The following is a 9,988-nucleotide window of genomic DNA, read 5'->3' as shown; positions in this document are numbered from 1 at the left end:
TTCCCACGTTTGCCGAAGCGTATCAAGCCTTTCCAGGGTGAGACTTTGAGAAGGACTCGGTCTCCCACCTGAAATTCCAAACGTTTTCTTTGTTTCTCAGCGTAGCTCTTCTGTCGGTCTCTAGAGGCTTTCAATCGTTCACGGATCTGAATGATTTTCTCTGTTGTTTCCCGAATGATTTCCGGACCGGTGAGAGTACTGTCAGAAGCTTGCCCCCTGGCTAATTGGGTATCACCCACCTCAGCCCAGCACAGAGGGGATCTGCACTTTCGGCCGTAGAGGGCTTCAAATGGAGTAGCCTTGATGCTCGTGTGATAACTGTTATTATAGGAAAACTCGACAAGGGGTAAATGAGTATCCCATGCCTTCCCAAAGTCAATCACGCAGGCTCGCAACATATCCTCCAGTGTTTGGATAGTCCTCTCACTTTGTCCGTCGGTCTGTGGATGGTAGGCTGTGCTCATGTCCAGCCTTGTTCCTAGGGAATGTTGCAGTGATTGCCAGAATCTTGAGGTGAACCTACTATCTCTATCGTAGATAATGGACATAGGTACACCATGCAGTCGTACGATTTCCCTAATGTATGTTCTCGTAAGTTTCTCCATCTTGTCGGTTTCTTTGATAGGCAGGAAGTGTGCAGACTTGGTCAATCTATCGACGATGACCCATATGGTATCAAGTCCACCCGTTGTCTTGGGCAACTTGGTTATGAAATCCATAGTGATCCACTCCCACTTCCATTCTGGAATCTTTGGTTGTTGCAGTAAACCAGAGGGCTTCTGGTACTCGACCTTCACCTTTGCGCAAGTAAGGCGTTTACTTACGAAGGTAGCAATCTCTGCTTTCATATTAGGTGATATGTGCATAATTAGTTCATATTAAGTATACATTTTTATTCATTTATTAACTTAATTATCGCATATTATGGACAAAAGGTACTTAAAAGTGTTAAATTATGTTTTTCAGTCCAAAGATGAAGCTCGGAAGCGAAAGGAAGCGGGAGAAACAGTTAGAAGATTGAGAATGGAATAAAGAAGAAAAACACTGAAAAAGGCACCTACTCGGCGAGTCAGATCGTCTACTCGGCGAGTCCAATCGAAGAATCGAGATGATAATGACTCGGGATCCTAGAGAGTTATCGCAATACGGGGAATGTGAGAGGGACTCGACGAGTCACCACTTGACTCGACGAGTCGATTCGTATATTTAAAGATAATTCCACAGATCGATTGGGGGATTCGACTTCTAACCTAATTTAGTCGACAATTAACTTCTGTTAAGCCGTTTTGAGGGTCTAGAAGGTGGCTGGAATGCTGTTAAGCTAACGGGAGCGGAGATCGGAAGGATTGGAGAGCGGATACATGTCGGTAATCATATGGGTTGTTAACGTGACCATGTTTAGCATTCCATTGCGGTACTTTTTTGTATTTAGTTTCTGATTTAAGTGTAAAAACCTTTTACTTTGTGTTTATGATTGAATGAAGCTTTGATTATTAGACTAATTGCTATATTAAATAGTTTATTTGTGTTTAATTTATCTTGCCAAGCTTGTTAAAAGATCCTCATGTGTTAATGATGATTATTTTCTGTTAATTGTTAAGTGAATTAAGTTGTATGAACATCTGCTTGATTTGCTTGTCTCTTATGATTTTTGATGACCATCGAGATTATAAGTCTAGGAATAACGAAGGTGAAACTAGGATTAACTTGGGAATAAGTAAGTTAATGTGTGAGCCTTGTTTGATGACCATCAACAAGAGGTTAATTAAATGTCTAAATTGATTAACTATATTTACAAGTCTTGCTCGATACGAACTGAACACTAGGAAGCATGTTAGTTTAATCAACTGATCACTGTTTGAATTGACTTGTTTGCTAAAGGATTAGTTATAGTGAACATGAATCTAATCATTTTAGGAATCGGTGAACATGAATAAATGAATTTGTGTATGCAATTGTCTATGTTTTTAAGGTGTAATTTGTTTAAACCAAAGTACCTGAAGAGATTTGCTTTCCTGTTAGTTTATCGAGAGTTGTTAATTAATTGTTAGTTTGAGATTTATTAAAGTATTTCTTTATTCTTTTCGTGTGACCTGTAACCTATAATCAAATATATTAAATTAATCCACCGTTCCCTGTGATCGACACCCGACTTACCTAAGCTATACTGTAATCTGACTAGGTACACTGCCTATAAGTGCATAGATAGTCTAAGTTTGTTAGGTTATAAATATTAAAATTAGTGGGTACTTTTGATAACAACAAGTTTTTGGCGCCATTTCCTGGGAACGGCTTTCAATTAATTTAGTTTATTTGATTATTCGTTATTTGTTTTTAGTTAGTTTTTTATTTTATTTTATTTTTTTGTTTTATTTTCGTTGATATTATGTCACTTGTCGGGAAGGTTTTTGTTGTTATGTGCAGGAATTCGTGATCATACACATTGCTTGGTTTGATTTTTTGCATGGGTTTCGAGATTGCAAGCGATTAGGGAATTCTTGACTTGTTTAGTCTACTACTTTGTTGATTTGTCCAACTCAATCTATGAGGCGTAGTATAGCAAGGCGTGTCGTGGTGGTTAAGTGGAAGACCGAGCTCTTGTTGTTCTTGACTAGTTTGGTCACTTCTTGTTCTACTTTTTAGTTAATGGTGCAAAGAAAACAAAGGAAATAGTCTGACAGGTCCCGAAAGTTTTTGTTTTCACAAACCACCTCTTGCATGCAAGGGATTTAATCAACAATTGTAGCTTGATTTCGACGAAGTCGAGTGATCGTGATATCCTTTTTTGTTATTTTGTTTTTTTTAGTTATTTTAGTGAGTTTTTATTTTTATTTTTAGTTTGTTTAAATTTTGTTTTCCATGTTGATGCTCTTGATGTTTCAGATCTTTGCAAAACTTTTACCCTTCAGATGCTTTCAGAATTGAATTAGGAGTACTAGCTTCGAATGGGTTTAGAGTCAGGGAATCAAAGTGAGAAAGAGAGTCAAGAAAGGAAGAGCGTTAGAGTTAAAGTATTGAGTCCGGTCCTTAGAGATGTTGGCAAGGGAGTCTAGAAGTGAATAGAAAGTATAGAGAGTTTATTGGAAGCTAGATCAGATGCAGAATTCTATAATTTTCATTCAGTGACCAACTCGTCGAGTGTACTAAACTGACTCGACGAGTCGCCCTTAATTCTCATAAATCCGAAGATTTCCCGAAGTAACTCGACGAGTCTGGTATATACTCGACGAGTCGTTTGGTTTCATGTCGAAGGGGCTGCTGATTTGATGCTAATTAGAGTACCACTTGACTATTTATCTTTTCCGTAATCATTCCTGGAGATCTTACACTGTTTTCCGCGTATTTGGAGCGACCCACACGAGTTTTGACACCCAAGGCATGGATGAGATGTTACCATGTCTAAAGTTAATTGAAGTTGGAACTAAAATGGAAGTGATCAGCCTATCGATTGCTATCCCAGGGGAGTTTGTTCCAATTCCCTCTTTAGTTTATTTTTATGTTTATATTAGGCATAATATGCAATGAGGGCATTGCATCACATAAGTGTGGGGTAGGGGGTTGGTTACATAATAGTCAATTTTAAAAAAAAGAAATTGCATACCAAAAGTATTATTTAGGACTTAATTAGAAAACTTTGGTAAAAAAAACAAAAAATTAGGATTCGATGTTAGGATTGTGTTGATAATTGCATGATAACCCAAATGTTTAGTTGAGCCTATATACGTTCTAGTGCATTTGTGGCTTTCTTTTTCTAGTGAAATCATGAGACAAAAACACAATCTTGCTCAGCCCGAAGGATGTAATATGTTTAGCAGCCTAAACCTGAAATGTATCCAGGAAAATTTTTATCATTAGCCAATAAAGGTTGAGATTGAGCGCCCCTGCTTAAGCATGTAGGGTTTTGAGTGAAAAAAAAAATGATGAGGTATACATGTAAAAAAAAAGAGAATTGCAAGAAAAGTTGTAAGAATTTTGGAGCAAATAAAGTGAAGATCAAAAGATCAAAATTCTGAAGAAATCCAAAAAGTTAAAGATACCAGAAATCAATTCAAATAAGGTGGTGAATTCAAAGAGATCAAAGCAAATATCAAAGAAGAGATGAATTCAAAAGAGCTCCATAATGGTATCAAAAAGTTGTAATTCTAGATTATGTATGCTTGGGTGGCTCAATTAAAAACACCTTGAGGGTAAGAGGTTTTCTGCGGATGGATTCGGAGGGTTGCATAAAATGAGCATAGTTCGGGATGAGTGGGCAAGTGTTTATGAGGATTGTGAGTATTTGGAGTATGGGAGGTTTTTAGGAAAAATTTTAGACACAAATGTATGCGTTGCAGTCTTGGCATAATGGCTGGGTTAGATTGGAGTTGTTATATATGATTCTAATATGTTTAAAATTCAGTTTTGCTTGGGGGCAAGCAAAAGACAAGTGTGGGGTATTTTGATATGTGCATAATTAGTTCATATTAAGTATACATTTTTATTCATTTATTAACTTAATTATCGCATATTATGGACAAAAGGTACTTAAAAGTGTTAAATTATGTTTTTCAATCCAAAGATGAAGCTCGGAAGCGAAAGGAAGCGGGAGAAACAGTTAGAAGATTGAGAATGGAATAAAGAAGAAAAACACTGAAAAAGGCACCTACTCGGCAAGTCAGATCGTCTACTCAGCGAGTCCAATCGAAGAATCGAGAAGATAATGACTCGGGATCCCAGAGAGTTATCGCAATACGGGGAATGTGAGAGGGACTCGACGAGTCATCACTTGACTCGACGAGTCGATTCGTATATTTAAAGATAATTCCACAGATCGATTGGGGGATTCGACTTCTAACCTAATTTAGTCGATAATTAACTTTTGTTAAGCCGTTTTGAGGGTCTAGAAGGCGGCCGGAAGGCCGTTAAGCTAATGGGAGCGGAGATCGGAAGGATTGGAGAGCGGATACATGTCGGTAATCATATGGGTTGTTAACATGACCATGTTTAGCATTCCATTGTGGTACTTTTCTGTATTTAGTTTCTGATTTAAGTGTAAAAACCTTTTACTTTGTGTTTATGATTGAATGAAGCTTTGATTATTAGACTAATTGCTATATTAAATAGTTTATTTGTGTTTAATTTATCTTGCCAAGCTTGTTAAAAGATCCTCATGTGTTAATGATGATTATTTTTTGTTAATTGTTAAGTGAATTAAGTTGTATGAACATCTGCTTGATTTGCTTGTCTCTTATGATTTTTGATGACCATCGAGATTATAAGTCTAGGAATAACGAAGGTGAAACTAGGATTAACTTGGGAATAAGTAAGTTAATGTGTGAGCCTTCTTTGATGACCATCAACAAGAGGTTAATTAAATGTCTAAATTGATTAACTATATTTACAAGTCTTGCTCGATACGAACTGAACACTAGGAAGCATGTTAGTTTAATCAACTGATCACTGTTTGAATTGACTTGTTTGCTAAAGGATTAGTTATAGTGAACATGAATCTAATCATTTTAGGAATCAGTGAACATGAATAAATGAATTTGTGTATGCAATTGTCTATGTTTTTAAGGTGTAATTTGTTTAAACCAAAGTACCTGAAGAGATTTGCTTTCCTGTTAGTTTATCGAGAGTTGTTAATTAATTGTTAGTTTGAGATTTATTAAAGTATTTCTTTATTCTTTTCGTGTGACCTGTAACCTATAATCAAATATATTAAATTAATCCACCGTTCCCTGTGATCGACACCCGACTTACCTAAGCTATATTGTAATCTGACTAGGTACACTGCCTATAAGTGCATAGATAGTCTAAGTTTGTTAGGTTATAAATATTAAAATTAGTGGGTACTTTTGTGCACATCATTAGGCCACCAGTATAGCTTTTTAAGATCCAGATACATCTTATCTGAACCTGGGTGGACGGAATACCGAGTGTTGTGCGCCTCGGTCATGACCAAGTCTCGGAAACCACCGTGTTTTGGTGTCCAAATCCGGTTCATGAAATATAAGGCTCCGTCACCCTTGGCTTCTAAATTATTGTCCATTCCTCTAAGGGATTCACTCGTCACCTTTTCAGGTTTCATGGCTTCAAGTTGAGCCGCCAGAACTTGCTTAGACAAGTGCGAATGGATGGTTATTGATAATGACTTGACTTTGCGACCAGAATATTCCTTCCGACTTAGGGCGTCTGCTACTACGTTGGCTTTACCCGGATGATAATGAATATCGCATTCGTAATCACTGAGTAGCTCGACCCACCGTCGTTGTCTCATGTTGAGCTCCTTCTGATCGAAAATGTGTTGTAAACTCTTGTGGTCAGTAAAGATAGTGCTCTTCGTTCCATACAAGTAATGTCTCCAGATCTTCAGAGAAAACACCACTACTCCTAGTTCAAGATCGTGGGTCGTGTAGTTAACCTCGTGTGTCTTCAGCTGTCTCGAGGTGTAGGCAATGACCTTACCTCGCTGCATCAGAACACATCCGAGCCCTTGATTTGATGCATCGCAATAGACTACAAAGTCTTCTATTCCTTCGGGAAGGGATAGTATTGGCGCAGTGCACAAGGCTCTCTTGAGTGTTTGGAACGCTGTCTCTTGTTTCTCTTCCCAGTTAAAGGCCACGCCTTTATGGGTCAGGGTCGTAAGAGGTTTCGCTATTCGGGAGAAGTTCTGAATGAATCTGCGGTAGTAGCCAACGAGACCTAGAAATTGACGAATTTCAGTAGGCGTCTTAGGTGCTGACCAGTTCTCAATGGCTTTAATTTTGGATGGGTCCACGTGGATTCCCTCTTCGCTTACCACGTGTCCTAAGAATTCGACTCTTCGGATCCAAAATTCACATTTTGAGAACTTAGCATAAAGTTTCTCCTTTCGTAAAGTCCCTAGAACTTTTCGCAGATGATCGCCATGCTCTTCCTTGCTTCGAGAGTAGATCAGGATGTCGTCAATGAAAACGATGACGAACTGATCCAAGTAAGGTCGGCATACTCTATTCATCAGATCCATGAAGACTGCGGGCGCATTGGTCAATCCGAATGGCATCACCACGAACTCATAGTGTCCGTAACGAGTTCGGAAGGCTGTCTTTGGCACATCCTCCTCTTGCACTCGTAACTGGTGATATCCGGATCTCAGATCAATCTTAGAAAAATAGTTCGCCACTTGCAGTTGGTCGAATAGATCATCTATGCGAGGCAGAGGGTAACGATTTTTGACCGTCAGTTTGTTGAGCTCTCTGTAGTCAATACACATACGGAATGATCCGTCTTTCTTCTTAATGAACAAGACTGGTGCTCCCCAAGGTTAGAAACTTGGTCTTATAAAGCCCTTGCTGAGCAGCTCGTTAAGTTGACCAGAGAGTTCCTGCATCTCAGCTGGTGCTAAGCGGTAGGGCGACTTGGCTACTGGGGTAGCTCCTGGGACTAAGTCGATTCTAAACTCGACTTGTCATTGCGGAGGTAACCCAGGTAGTTCTTCTAGGAAAATGTCGGGAAAGTCGCTCACTACTGGGATGTTCTTTAGTTCTTTCGTTTCGAGGTTCGTGTCGACGACGTGAGCAAGGAATGCGTGGTATTCTTTGCGCAGATATTTCTATGCTTGAATACTTGATATAATGCGAAGACTCGCACCAGGTTTGTCACCATAGACTATAAGAGTTTCGTTAGACGGACTGCTTTCTCGTAGCACATGATGTCGGCTCGATGAAGACTTAACCAATCCATGCCGATAATAACGTCGAAGCTTTTTATTGAGACCGGCATGAGGTCGATTGGGAATGAATGGTTATCTAGAGTTAGGATACAACCTAAGTATATGCTATTCGTACTTTCAGTTTTCCCATTAGCCATTTCTACGGTGAATTGTTCCCTAAGTGTGTGTGGTGGTTGTTTAAGCATGCGAGCAAATTTATAGTTTACGAAGCTTCGCTCCGCTCCACTATCGAACAGAATGCATGCATAGGAGTTATCAAGGAGGAACGTACCAGTCATCACGGTCGGGTCAGCAACTGCTTCCCCGTGGCCTATAGCTAGTACCCTCCCTGCTCCTCCAGCATTTCTCGCTTTGAGGCAGTCCCTCTTGAAGTGGCCTGCCTCGCCACATCCATAGCAAGTTGGGCTCGCGCCAGAGCCAGGGACTTGGGTGATTGGTTGTGCCGGGAATTTACAGAAACGGATGGTGTGTCCTTTCCTGTTGCAGTTAGAGCACTGCATTTCACAGCAGGAGCCGTTGTGGTGGAAGTTGCATTTGTTGCACTTAGGCAAACTTCCAGCATACTGCTTCCCCGGAGCAGTAGCAGCAGTAGGGGTTACCGCGGCATGCACTGTCACGATTTGCTGCTTTTTTTGGTAGCTTGCTGCTTCTTCCTTTCATCCCAGTATTTTCGCTTATTGTCAGTGGGTTTGGAGGGTTCCGGGATGGCTAGGGTTGTTGTGGTTGCAGGGGTTTTGACTCCATGGTCAATGAGTCATTTTGCCAGTCGCTTGCCACTGTCGAAGGTAGCGGGGTTCGATGCTAGGACATTCCCCTGATAAGGAGGCACTAGCCCCCATATGTACTTCTCGATCTTTTTCCCTTCAGTGGGAACCAAGTTGGGGCAGAGGGCCACCAATTCGCTAAATCGGGTAGTATAAGCAACCACGTTGGTGCCCTTCATAGTCAGGTGCCAAAGTTCCTGTTCCAATTTCTGGACTTCGCCCCTCGGGCAGTATTCCTCCATCATGAGGTCTTTCATCGCTTCCCAGCCTATGTCGTTGGCTATGACGAGGGTTAGAGCTTTCACGTGGCTGTTCCACCACGTCAGGGCCTTTCCCTCAAAGGTGCATGCGGCATATTTGACTTTGCTCACAGCAGGGCATGAACAGATTTCGAAGACTGATTCAGTCTTCTCGAACCATTGCGAGAGGGCAATGACTCCGCCGATGCCATAGAAAGGCTTCGGCTTGCAATTGGTGAAATCCTTGTAGGAGCACTCTCTCGAGCGCACAGGGGTTTCAACCGGGGTTGATTCAACAGGGAACCTCTACTGGCGTCAGAAGAGTGATACTGAGCCATGGCAGTTGCCACTGCTGCAGCTACGGCAGCATTCAGGGCTACAGTATCGATGACCGGAGGCGGTGGAGGCGGTGGAGGTGTAGGGTTATTCCTGGGAGATTTGCGAGGAGGCATCTTTCAGCTATAAGTTTATAAAGATAAGATAAGTGGTAAGAATCAATTTGTAGGCAACGTGAGAGTGACACATGGACTAACTAACCATAGCCTAACAGTTGAATGAGTGTTTGAAATCACAATAAGGAATATTAGTAGGAAAACACAAGTGTATAGATTTTTCCCACATATTAGACAGATTTCAATAATACTGGTATTACTGATGTAATAAGTTCAGGGAAAATCGACCTAACAGTAGGTCTTACATCATACCAAATAGATAAGTTTGACAGTTCTTAGATTCCTAATTAGAGTACTGAAAGTTAGGAATATTTTACAGACAGGTGCTACTTAGAGCATAGATGTACAAGGCTATTCCTTAATCAAAAGATAGAGATGTACTAGACATCATCTAACGGCGATGGGAATTCCTCGGGCGAGCCCTGAGGTCTGTCACTTGACGAAACACCTCTTGAAGGTGTCAATCCTGAGCTCTCTGACGGGCTCGAAGTTCTAAGACCTCAGCTCGGGAGGCAGTCAGCTGTTGATGTAAGGTTTCATTGGTTCTCCGGGTCCGTTCCATGGCTTCTTCAAGACGGCGGATGCGGACTGTGTTGACACCTGAGTTGGCATCAATCTCCATGACCCGGTCGATGGCTGCTCGACCTTGCTCGACATTACGAGCTATTCTGCGGATAATGACAGGCAGAGCTCGGTCAGCAGAGCCACCATCGCTGATGTTGTAAAAGGTTCGGTCCCCAAAGTATAGTAAGGGTTGACCCTGTTCATCACTCCAGCGATTCAAGTTAGTTGCCCACAAGGGAGTAGGACCTGGAAAAGCTGGTCGGGGATTGTTGT

This window comes from Lactuca sativa, chromosome 4 (assembly GCF_002870075.4).
Source record: "Lactuca sativa cultivar Salinas chromosome 4, Lsat_Salinas_v11, whole genome shotgun sequence".
NCBI lineage: Eukaryota > Viridiplantae > Streptophyta > Magnoliopsida > Asterales > Asteraceae > Lactuca > Lactuca sativa.
Note: the sequence above shows the minus strand (reverse complement) of the source record.